Source organism: Macrosteles quadrilineatus, unplaced genomic scaffold (genome assembly GCF_028750875.1).
Source record: "Macrosteles quadrilineatus isolate MER2022 unplaced genomic scaffold, UCM_ALF_1.0 Scaffold_9__3_contigs__length_116548681, whole genome shotgun sequence".
NCBI classification, from domain to species: Eukaryota; Metazoa; Arthropoda; class Insecta; order Hemiptera; family Cicadellidae; genus Macrosteles; species Macrosteles quadrilineatus.
In genome coordinates, this window is record NW_026542602.1 from 84,904,762 (window position 1) to 84,917,169 (window position 12,408).

General features: G+C 36.1%; 1 protein-coding gene across 6 annotated transcripts in view; it reads left to right on the forward strand.

Annotated features, from left to right (window-relative positions):
- LOC129002641 (ecdysone receptor) overlaps positions 1–12,408 on the forward strand; it is a 275,558-nt gene that overhangs the window by 171,660 nt on the left and 91,490 nt on the right. The window contains exon 1 of one of the 6 annotated variants that reach the window (XM_054430592.1): positions 520–648. The exons of the other annotated variants lie outside the window; for them this stretch is intronic. The gene's annotated coding sequence lies outside the window, so the exon portion shown is untranslated. Of the gene's footprint in view, positions 1–519; positions 649–12,408 lie in introns of those variants that run through there. 6 annotated transcript variants of the gene reach the window in all.

Here is a 12,408-nt window from a genome sequence, read left to right on the forward strand (position 1 = left end):
CAGAGCCTGGTTACATAGATAATTATTCGCATTACATTCTTCTTACTGTTACGTCAAAATTCTGTTTTCAGTTTTTTATATGTGTACAATTTAGGTCTATATTCATAAACTCACCTGGGTCCCACAATTATTTCTTCTACTACCATTCTCATAATGATGGTTCTTCATAATGATGGTGATGGTTCTATACAAACAAACTGTTCCTAAACAAATCGTCGAATTTTACGCTTTTCATTGTAATCCTTAAAGAAATATTAGAAATGGGGTTTCGATAAGGAAACACAACATTCTACAGATTCTCACTTATGTTTATTGTTTGGCGTTCTGTTTCCAAACGCTCCTTCTGTTTGGTTCGAATACTGAGGTGGAACCTCCTCTCCACTTTACATACCTACCTACTGAACATTTCACTCCGTCAAAGCTACTGGTACTCAAGTGTCCGAAGTGTGATAAAGGTACAGTCCCAGCACGAGGTCTGTTGTGCCCCCACACCGACTGTACCTGTGAAAGTGGTCGCAGTCAGTCAGTCGTCCTGTGGGTTACGGCTGCGACGAGTCTTGTGTTAGGTTAGTGCTCGCGGTTGTGCTTCTGCCTTCGTTTATGAGTTTTTACTGTGCGTTTTACGGCTTTTGGATTACGTTTTCGAAGGTATTGTGATGTTTTTGTTTATTCCTATAGTTTGTTTTGTAATTTTCAGTTAGTTTTGAACTTTTTAGGTGTTTTTTGGTTGTGTGCAGTGTTGTAGTTTTTGTGATACTTCGTTGTTGTTTTTTCATGGTTTTATCACAATGATTGTTTCTATAAGTTTCTTGATGTTAGGCTTACTATCTGTATTAGGAACACTTTAAAAAGAACATAGTACTCCTCTTCCAATACAAAAATCATGATTTGTTCTATGCTCATAACTTAGTGTCCTAATTGTATATACATTAAATGCTTCCTTCTTGTTTATGATGTTGATGTTTGATACACATATAGAGGAATTTCATAAGCTTCATACTTGTTACACTAGGTACATCTTTACCGCTCTCTCCAGAACCTGAAGGCGCGGTTTCATAACCACAACGCCGCCTTTAATCCCATCAAACCAAACTTTAAAATCTTTGTTTCTGGCGGATCAAAATGTGTATTATTGGTACATAAATACTCTTTATTCTATCCTCCTTTCAATGGTAAAATAGCAACGAATCTAGTCCTCTTGCGAATTTCTTAAGAAATTTTTGTTCATCCTGGCCGATACTAAAATCAACTGAAGTATAAGTTTATTTAATTTAATCCTGTATTTTTTGATTATTGCTCATACTCAACACTCCATTATGCAATTTTATTCGTTGTAAGATGTTTTATTCCCTAGCAGTGATGTAACGCCCGGTACCAGACTGTCCTATCTGTGGAACTGGTCTCGGCTTTGGTCTGAATTTCGTTTTGCAAACCAGTTATTTTTATTGTGCTTAGCAGATGATTAGAAGCTGAATAAAAGGACCCTCTCATCCCTGACTGGGGCGAAGGAACAATCATTTGCACCTTTTCAACTCCACATTGCTTTGTCCCGGTATGAAGGTTTATCGATCCGGATTTTGATTCAGTTTACTTTACGTTACTTCCTTTTTCGGATTGGGTTGTGAAATGTTTCAGTGTTAAAATGAGCTATTTTCTAGATTGAGTTTATTTTTCATCGGATTGTTGTTGTTTTAGTAGGTCTCGTTTTGTTCAAACTCAATTTAGAAACTTTACATGTTGTACTGCAACATTTTTGGCGGGGAATAAAACATATTATGGTAGAACCTATTTTTTACGTTGGAAATGTCTAATCAGAACTGATGTGTTTTACAAACGGTTTGGACGGGAGATAATACGATGAACCGTGAGTGAAATTGATACTAAGTTGACAAAATTAGTCGTAATAGACTCAAGCATTTCTTAAATTCTAACATGCATCCACATGTGTTCAAAATTCATTCAGTTCACGTGTAACACTTACGTTACGTTACTTAAGTTACTCCCATTTAGCTGTATGATGGTATTCATTTTTGCTGCCCTTAAAAAGTGATATTATTTTCATCGTTGTTTATTTTCTCAATCCCACATTATATACTTAAAGTTATATGTAATTCATATTGGTATAAAACCTACAATATTCTGTACCTAATGCTGTTTCATCTGTAAAGAAAGTATAAGTTTATTTTTCGGTTGAACGTTTTAAAAGTGGTCTAACCAAATAACACAATTAACAATCGAACGATCACATAATGATGATTTTCACCAAATACCGTTCCAATCTGATTATAAGCTTACAAAGTTTACCGGTTTCACAGTCGCTCCATTCGTGTCTCCTGATGATTTGAGTGACTGCCACAGACTATAGTAAACCATACAGTTACTCTATACTAGTCTGTGGCACTGTAGTAGACTATCGGATGATTCGATGCTAGTAATCGAATGGTCTATCTGTTGCATCCTGCACTCGTCGTCCTTGACCTTTTCCCGCCATCCCGCCAACTGCAACGTGAGTAGCGCCCGTCACGAGAACGCTGGGTTTGGTGGTCTTTGGCACAGACAAGCGAGCTGTCAGTGTTTAACGCCAAACTGGTAATTATCTGTCTTGAATACCATCAAATCAATGTGTCTCTTATCGGAGTGAACAGTATACTGTAACTATTTTCCAGAAAACAATTTAAGATTAGCAAAGACGCTAATAAGCTTAAAATACCCCTGCCGCAGCAAACCTGCCGACTAAGCGAATTTCCATTTGTCTGAATTGATTTTCAGTTAAATATAATTTAATAACATTAGGTTTAACGAGTACCTAGGTTTGCTGCTACAAGGAAACTAATAAAGTGTGTTTTTGAGTAAAATATTGATAGCTTAGTAGAAAATAAATAAATTTGCCAAGTTTGATCAAAATATATTCATAAACAAGCAAACTACAACATTTGACAATATTCTCCATAAGAATAACATTGTAATTTTAAATTTACAATTTTTTTAATTTTCTCCGTTACTAATAATCGAACAAAAATACTTTCATATACTAGAAAAGTGAGAAAAACCAATTTTTACCCCATAAAACCCCCCGTAAAGCCCCGTTCCCATGGTCCGATCATGCTGGTTCGCGAACTCATTCAAGTTTATCCCGCTTTACACCTTTAAACCAAATTTCATCAAAATCGGACAAAAATTACTCAAGTTATCGCGTTCACGGACGTATATATATATATATAAGTCTATATATATATATATATATATATAAAAATTTGAACGAATAGTGTTTTTGGCCTCTGGGGACATCAAAATTAAAAAGTAAATCGGTCCCGGGCTTAAAACATTGTTCAAATATGAATCCTAAGAGTAAAGTTATCAAATTTGTATGCACGTGCACTTCGCAAAAACTGTGATTATAGAAAAATCATGAAATCTTTTTAAAGTTATGTTATTTCAACTTATGTATGGGAGTTTTTACACTAAGTAAAAATTGGCAATTCATTTAAAAGTTATACATTAGGATAATAGAAAATGCAATACTACTTAAAACTAAAGTTAATGCATTGGCATTGTGCATTTGAAGTTTATATGAACTATATGCTTTTAACTAAAAAATACAAGTTTACAAATGTACGTGTAAAAAATTATCGAAATTCGAAGAAACAATACATGAAAAAAACGCTAAACATTTCTCAAATTATCCTTAAACATTTTCAATGTATATTATTGCGTCAACACTATAAGATTTTACAGACAAGGTTTTACGATAGCAAAATTAAATGGTTTGCGAAAGAAACCTTTCCTTCAACATGACGCATACTATAACAATTAACAATTCGTGGCAATACTTTCTCTCAAATCCTAAAAATTGCATTTTAGTGCGTAAAGTCTAACAAACTTGAAACCTATTTTACTAGAAACTAATTATAGATATTTGTGAATTATAAGTTTGTACGATAAAAGTAATCGTCTTGGCAAACAGTTGAAATGAGTGATAAATTGAACGACAATCCCATTAGTGATGCAACGGCGTTTCCTTCAGTTTCGTATCGCGTTTCTCTGTTAAATCGCAATCAAATCGCCTTCTCAAGTTAAACTCTTCAGCCTGGTTAAATATTCATTTATTTCGCAAGCTATTGCACTTATAGCACAGATCGTCTGTCAAAAGTGATTTGTTCCGATGAATATTCTAGTATTAAAAAAAATGTTGTTTAATTAAAACGTGGATATTTTGTAATCATTTCGCTCAGGTTGTAATAGTTTGTTTGAAGTATGTTTGAACTTTTAAATTGTTTGATTAAAATCGGGGTGAAAACGTAATATTTTGTTATCTTACATGTTACTTGATATTTGATCACAAGTCAAATATTTATTTCAAAAGCTGTAACTGTAATATTGCAACTAATTTAGCTTTCTTATTAAATTCTCTATATAAATTAACATTTTATTATATGTAAATGTACCTATAAAGTATATATACACGCAACGCAAATTCATCTAGCCTAAATGCTAACCTAGATCATTTCCTGTCTGATAAAATATTTGCGTATTCACATTCCTATTTGTTATAAATGTTATGATTTAGTATCATTAAGTAAATACAAACGATGAATTTCCCTGATCAATGTTTTACTGTAATGTATTTTCCTGATTAAATAAATCTCTTAACTTCCCTGTTCACACATACTTTAAACTTTTGTGTCACAGATTTTCTTAGAAAGTCAACATACATAGATCCAAAATATGTTTTACTAGATACGAACAAGTTTGATTGAAAATCCTTAGACATTTAGTTACGAATTATAACAGTTATAAAACCCAGTTTGTATTGAATACTCTTTGCTGGATACCGCGGTAGAATCGCGTGTGAGTAGGCACGACACCGCCTCCTCTGGTTGCTACATTTCTGCCTCCAGTTCAACAAGTTTTGACGAAATCAAGTTTCTTGTACTCGTTTGGTGTTCAGCAAGATATTTTATCATGAACAGCACTAGGATGCATTTGATTCCCCTTGTTACATCCAGCTTGTTTGTGTTTCTGCTCAAAGCATACTTTTGTATGTTTTCAAATACTATTAAAATATTACGTTACTTATGCATATATTAGCTGATACACCATGTTCTAGTTTGAACATTGTGCTTTGCGCTCCTTCTACGTCGTAATATACTTCTGCCATAGCCTCTGCCCTATCCAAGGTTAAAGGTACTATTGTAGACTAATTATACAGTGAAATGTCACTATCACTAACTAACTCTTTATGACGTAATATTAAAATAATATATCTTAGTACCTTGCAGCATTCACCTAGGTTGTTTGCCACCAAGATTGTTCTATGAGCTTTACTACATTTTTACTTTTCTAGATTAAATATATCTTATGAACCTTATTTTCATGCATATTGAGATACCCATCCTTTTAGGAAGGATTTTTGATTTGCTTTTAAGTAGTCTAAAATTCCGCATATATGTTCTCGAACCTAATTAGTTCAACGTTAAACTTTTCACAGAATTGTCGTATTTTTACAACCCTTGCAGTTTTTTAACACAGCAAAATCCTGTGGTCAATTTCCATCGTGAGTAATAGCAACTAATCCCGACCGACGTTGGAAAAAATACCGCCGCTATCAGCAAGGCCGAAGGAATAAATCAGAGACAAGGACGTTGATAAGAGGACAGCTTTACGGCGTCCGACGCGGCGGATTGTAATTTTTATCATCGGGAGTCAAACAATACTTTACAGCGTTCATTTGTTGATTTTCGATGTGTATTTTTTCCTCTCGATGTTTGTTTCCAGCCAAGGTCTGTACGATAGGGAACAATCGTTAGGTTACGTAATGTACAGTGGGTAAAGGTACACGATTGTGTAAAATACTTTGTTTCGACGAATTTGTGTAGTACAACTGTTACATAATCTTTTGGAAAAAATCTGTTTAAATTGGGGAAAACCATACGTTCCTTTACACTGTTTTGTTTCAATCTGGAAATGTTTAAAATTCTACATCCGTACGAACATAAACTAGATTTTTGCAAGAAATATAACAAGGGTTCAAAATATTTGCGTTGACATCCATACTGTTGTATGTACAGCACACTTGAAGTTACAAACAAGTTTTAATCGTACGTATTCATGACATTACGCTTATTTTTTTTATTAAGTACTATTAAACCAATAAAAGTAATATCCGAATATCAACATCCTACAGCCAAAAATTTAACCTCTATAGGTAACCAAAGTAACTAATGTAAGTTTTGTTGTTCTATTATGTAGGATGACCCTACATAACCCTACAGGGTGACAGCGCACCCTGCCCTGTCACAAAAGATCGTTTTTATAAACAAATAATTAGGATAAAAATTGACTCCAGTAGCACAAAAATAAAATTCCTACGTCTAAAACGTAACAAAAAGTAATTAAGCTGGAACATTGTAATCAGCCCAATGATTATTCTTGTCCACTAATCAATTATTCAGTGCATAATTAAACTGTGTTTACTGTGTAAAAGAATAATGAAATGTTTATATTACGATCAGCTGATCCTCACACTATTATCAGCACCAATCTGTCAGAGGGTAACATGAGATGAATGTTGATGGCAATGTCATTCCACATTTGCCTTTTATTGCTCTGACCCGTCACTGCCAGCCACCAGCCCCACCTGTAATTGTCATTATTCATTGTCATTATTTAGGACAGTGCGTTGTATTTTCACAACAGATTTTAGTCTGTTACAAATTGCACAAGCTTAGTGTGGTGTGCTACTTAAACTAAATTAAATTCGTTTTTGCAGACTAAACTTATTGTAAATGACCATCCGATGTACCAATGTATCCGATGTATTTGGTAACTCTTAAAATGTTTTAAATGGTAGTGTTTGCCTATTCTTCCTTCTATATTCGCCCATTATTGTTTGCGCTAACATGATTTGAATTACAATTGTTAAAAATTAATTTACTTCAAGACAAAATTGTTAATTTGTCGTTATTCAACCGATTGGTAGATATTCCAAGTCAACTACATAAACTAAAATTACTTCAAAGAGAGCTCTCATAGTACCACAACATTAAGATTGCTCTAACGCCAATATGATCCAAAACTGAAACTGACCTAATCCGACCCTTTTACATTACAACTAGTTGCATCAAGTTAGTAAGTGTATGCAATGTTTCTAGATTTGTTTACAATATGTTTCGTGTGTTTAGCAAGTTTCTATAAGTACCGTAAGGTTTTAAGTTTAAAAAAATTAAATTTTTTTGTGATGTAAGAAGAGTAAGTTCTTAAATCGAGTTGAAGTTTTCGTCTGAAAGACGTGTCCTTTTTTAATTTGAGTGTTACTTCAGTTTTTGGTGTATTCCGAACCCAGTGGGCTGCGGGATAATCAGATTGCTAAAATACATTTGTGATAGGCAGGATTCTAACCGTGGGCTTTAGGACAGAAGACCTACGCTCTAACCTGTAGACCAGCAGTTATGTTTGGATACTGAAGTTCTACTTACACTTATATACGGTTGACCTGTTAACCTATCTTTACCCTTGTCCTTGGAGGTGTAGATGAAGTGTCTGTGTGTATTAGTTTCTTGTAGGTCTTCAGGGACTATATCAACTCCTTCTGGTCAATGATTCCTATGATTACTCTTCGTTTTACCTGTAACATTACATTTCCAGAAATCGGAATTAATGTGAAAATTCTGTTTAATCAGGTAAACTTTAGATCAACAAAGTACCAGACATATGACTAATGAAGAACTAATTTTCTACTGTTAATAACAAATTAATTGGTAGCCTACCTAATCTTTTATTGTCTATTCTCAATAAGAAATAGTACGTTAACTCGTATAATGTGTTAGGTGTAGTGGTGATATTCTAAGTATTAAATCTAAACTTACAACACCGTTTTATGTGGTACTAGATGGCCCGACAGACGTCGTCCTGTCCTAATGTGGTTTTATGTCAAATGCTTGTTCATTTTCAAGATCCTGGTTGAAGTTCGTTCGCTACGCTCACTCACCTTTAGGTTGGAGCTCGTTCGCTGCGCTCACTTGCCTTTTGGTTTGCAAATTAGCTGTTGTCATAAATTGCAAAAAATTATCGTGCTGCACCCTGTTGGTAAACTTATTAACTTTTTAATGCTATTGAACATCACAGAATCAAATTGCTTTGTTGAACCAGCTGTTAAGATTCTTTAATTCCATTTAAATATGAGTACTCATAAGGTTAACATGGGAAACTCCAGAGACACTGGGGCGGAGCCCTTTTGACGGATCTGCACCAAACTCCACACAAACCATCCTTGACTCGCTTAATAATGCCTGAAAGTATCATTACAATCTGTCGAGCGGTTTCGGAGTCCACAAAGGACAAACAAACAAACTAACTAACAAACATACATACAAACAAACATACATTGGATTTTTTCACGACCTTAGCTTTATTCTTAATAGTTTGGGTTTCAAACTATCACCAAGTAAATCTATGTAAACGAGGAACATAGTATATAACAAACGCATTCGTAAGATTGTATCCTTCTTTTACACATTTGTGATCATTGCTACGCATGGGATGTCGCATCTTCCGTATACAATCTGTCAGAAGACACGATATCTTGATTCGCCAAATGTTAAAGTGATGTAAATTTAAACGGCGAGACGTCTTACGACCGAAATAACAAATAAACAGATGCAGCTACGTTTGTGACCGCGATAAGCCACATTTGTCATGGAGATTGCCGTCTGTGACGTCAGCAAAACTGAGGTTCAAGTTGAATCTAAACATATCACGTGATTGTTCTAGGTTTGTTCTTCTTCATTTGGAAGAACGGGTGGTTATATACATGCATTGAAGGGATAAAGTAGCTTTTTTACTACCTAGGGCGAAAAAGAGTCGTCAAGAGTCGAGGCACAGATTACATAAATAAATACTCTCTCGATTGAAAGAGGACATAGTATAGTTGTAAATTTCGTCCGCTGATTTTGTCGAAAACTCATCCCCCAATTTGACATCTATACGATCGTATCATTATAAAAATGTGTTTAATTTGAACATATAGTTGGTCAGACGTATGGTTGATAAGCCGTAGCTATACGTATACGTGTTTGGGAGGTGAGAGTCTAGATTCTTGTATGAGAGAAAGCTATGACGTGTCGGCTAACCCACATCTACATCGGAACCTGTTGACTCACACACGAACACATACACACATACTAACACACACGTACCTACATGCGGCTCAAGGTATGAATGTGTTCTTGTAGATAACCATTTGAACCTGTATATTGGCTTTCTTTAGCAGTTCTCTGTAGACAACGTTTCAAATTTATTGCGAGATGTGACATTCAAAAGTGATGGACAGTAAAAAAATGAATAAAGTAACGGTGGAAATTTCTAAATAAATGCGTTGGATAGAATATAATATTTTTAATAGAAATAAACAATATTTCCATAACAAAAACAAGTTTTTATGTGTGGGGAAATGAACTACCGGTACTAAAACGCAGAATTTCCAAAGGAGTGATTTATCTTATTCGGAAAATACTTTTATTTTGAACACTAAACATGAATACCAAAGTGCATTAAAGGTTGTTGTAATTATATTGTAAAAAAATGGACTCTCTCTAATTACAGAGCTGTTTGAAGAAGTGTCATTATGTAATTTGGTCTGAGAAGACAGAAGTGACATTCGTCATCTATTTGTAAGTGTAAGGAATAAAAGTAAGTGTAAATATACATTTTTAAATGATATTAGCAGGGTTTCCCCGTACAATTCGTTATTTCTTTACCAGGCTCTTGCCCGGGATTGTTTTTCACATTATCCAGGCAAGACCTAGTAATTGCGGCATTATCACGTAGGTAAAATCCATTGGTGATTGGCGGGACTTGAACATTAGACTACAGTCCCGTGCTCTACCACTAGACCAGCTCACACCACAAGCAATACAAAGTTTAATTTCGTATACATTATTAAATTATTTTGTATTCATTCACGTTAAATGTAATATAATTGAGCGGAGCGAGCGAAGCTCTTATACGTCGACTCTTATGCATTTCGTAATACGCAAACTCCTCCTAGACGGATGAATCAATCGTTTTCAAATTTTGCATGGTGATAGAGACCATATCGGTGAGTGCCAACATCTATATGGCGTTAAAAAGGTCTCTCAGGACTCCGCCCCACTGGGTCTCAAAGTTTCAATGTAATCCTTATGGAAGCAGTATTTGACACAAAACAAAAACATATGATCAGCTGTTGACTTTTGAATGCAGTAGAAAAGAAATAGCTGATAGCATTAATCCACAGATATTAGAACAGAAACGGTATGGATCATAAATATAATCAAATGACGACACTAGCTTGAGGTCCGTGACGTAGGAAGTGGTGAAGGAAGTAGTAAAGGAGAGCAGTCTGGAGTGTGGAAACTGTTTATGACGATTAGATTTAGGTATCTGCATTCCTAAAATTTTATAGGAAGGGAGGAAAACTGGTCCGCGACGTAGGAAGTGGTAAAGGAAGTAGTCAAGGCGAGCTGTCCAGAGTGTGGGGACTATTTATAACGATTAGATAAAGGTAATATTAAAGGCATTCCTAAAATTCTATTGGAAGGGAGGAAAAGGGGTCCGCGACGTAGGAATTGGTGAAGGAAATAGTCAAGGCGAGCTGTAGGGAGTGTGGACTGTTTATGACGATTATATTAAAATATCTGCAATCCTAAAATGCAAGGAATAGGAATAGAAGGGAAGGAAACAGGTTCGCGACGTAGGAAGTGGTGAAGGAAGTAGTAAAGGCGAGCTGTTCGGGATATGGAATCTGTTTATGACCCTTAGATAAAGGTATTTGCAATCCTAAAATGCTATGGGAAGGGTGGAAAACAGGTCCGCGACGTAGGAAGTGATGAATGAAGTAGTCAAGGCGAGCTGTCCGGAGTGTGAAAACTGTTTATGACGATTAGATTAAGGTACCTGCAATCCTAAAATGCTATGGGAAGGGTGGAAAACAGGTCCGAGACGTAGGAAGTGATGAATGAAGTGTTCAAGGCGAGCTGTCCGGAGTGTGTAAACTGTTTAAGGCGATTAAATTAAGGTATTTGCAATCCTAAAATGCTATGGGAAGGGAGGAAAAGGGGTCTGCGACGTAGGAAGGGGTGAAGGAAGTAGTCAAGGCAAGCTGTCCGGAGTGTGGAAACTGTTTATGACGATTAGATTAAGGTATCTACAAACCTAAAATGCTATGGGAAGGGAGGAAAACATGACCGTGACGAAGGAAGTGGTGAATGAAGTAGTAAAGGCGAGTTGTCTGGAGTGTTGGATCTGTTTATGACCAATAGATTAAGGTATCTACAAACCTAAAATGCTATGGGAAGGGAGGAAAACTGGTCCGTGACGTATGAAGTGGCGGAGGAAGTAGTCAAGGCGAGCTGTCCGGAGTGTGGAAACTGTTTATGACGATTAGATAAAGGTATCTACAAACCTAAAATGTTATGGGAAGGGAGGTAAACAGGTCTGTGACGTAGGAAGTGACGAAGGAAGTAGTAAAGGCGAGTTTTTCGGAGTGTGGCAACTGTTTATGACGATCAGGTTAAGGTATCTGTAATCCTAAAATGTTATGGAAAGGGAGGGAAACGGGTCGTGACGTAGGAAGTGGTGAAGGAAGTAGTGAAGGCGAGTTGTCCGGAGTTTGGGAACTGTTTATGACGATTAGATTAAGGTATCTGCAATCCTAAAATGCTATGGAAAGGGAGGGAAACAGGTCCGTGACGTAGGAGGTGGTGAAGGAAGCAGTAAATGTGAGCTGTCCGGAGTGAGGGAACTGTTTATGCCGATTAGATTAAGGTATATGCAATCCTAAAATGTTATGGAAAGGGAGGGAATCAGGTCGGTGACGTAGGAAGTTGCGAAGGAAGTAGTAAAGGAAATGTTGTTCAGAGTGTGGGATATGTTTATAACCAATAGATTAAGGTATTTGCAATCCAATAATGCTAAGGGTAGGGAGGGAAACAGGTCCGAGACGTAGGAAGTGGTGAAGGAAGTAGTCAAGGCGAGCTTTTCGGAGTGTGGGAACTGTTTATGACGATTAGATTAAGGTATCTACAATCTTAAAATTCTATGGGAATAGAGAGAAACAGGCCCGCGACGTAAGAAGAGGTGAAGGAAGTAGTAAGGTGAGCAGTGTGGAGTGTGGGAACTGGGAACCCTTTTAGCAGTTAGATTAACTTGTCTGCAATGCTGAAATGCTATGAGAAGGGATGGAAGCATGCCCACGACATAGAAAATGGTGAAAGAAGTAGTAAAGGCTAGCGGTGTGAAGTGTGGGCAATGTTTGTGGCAATTATATTAACGTATCTAAAATACTAAAATGCTATGGAAAGTGATGAAAACAGGTCCACGATGTAGGAAGTAGCTTAGGAAGTAGTAAAGTATGAGCATAATGTGAGAACC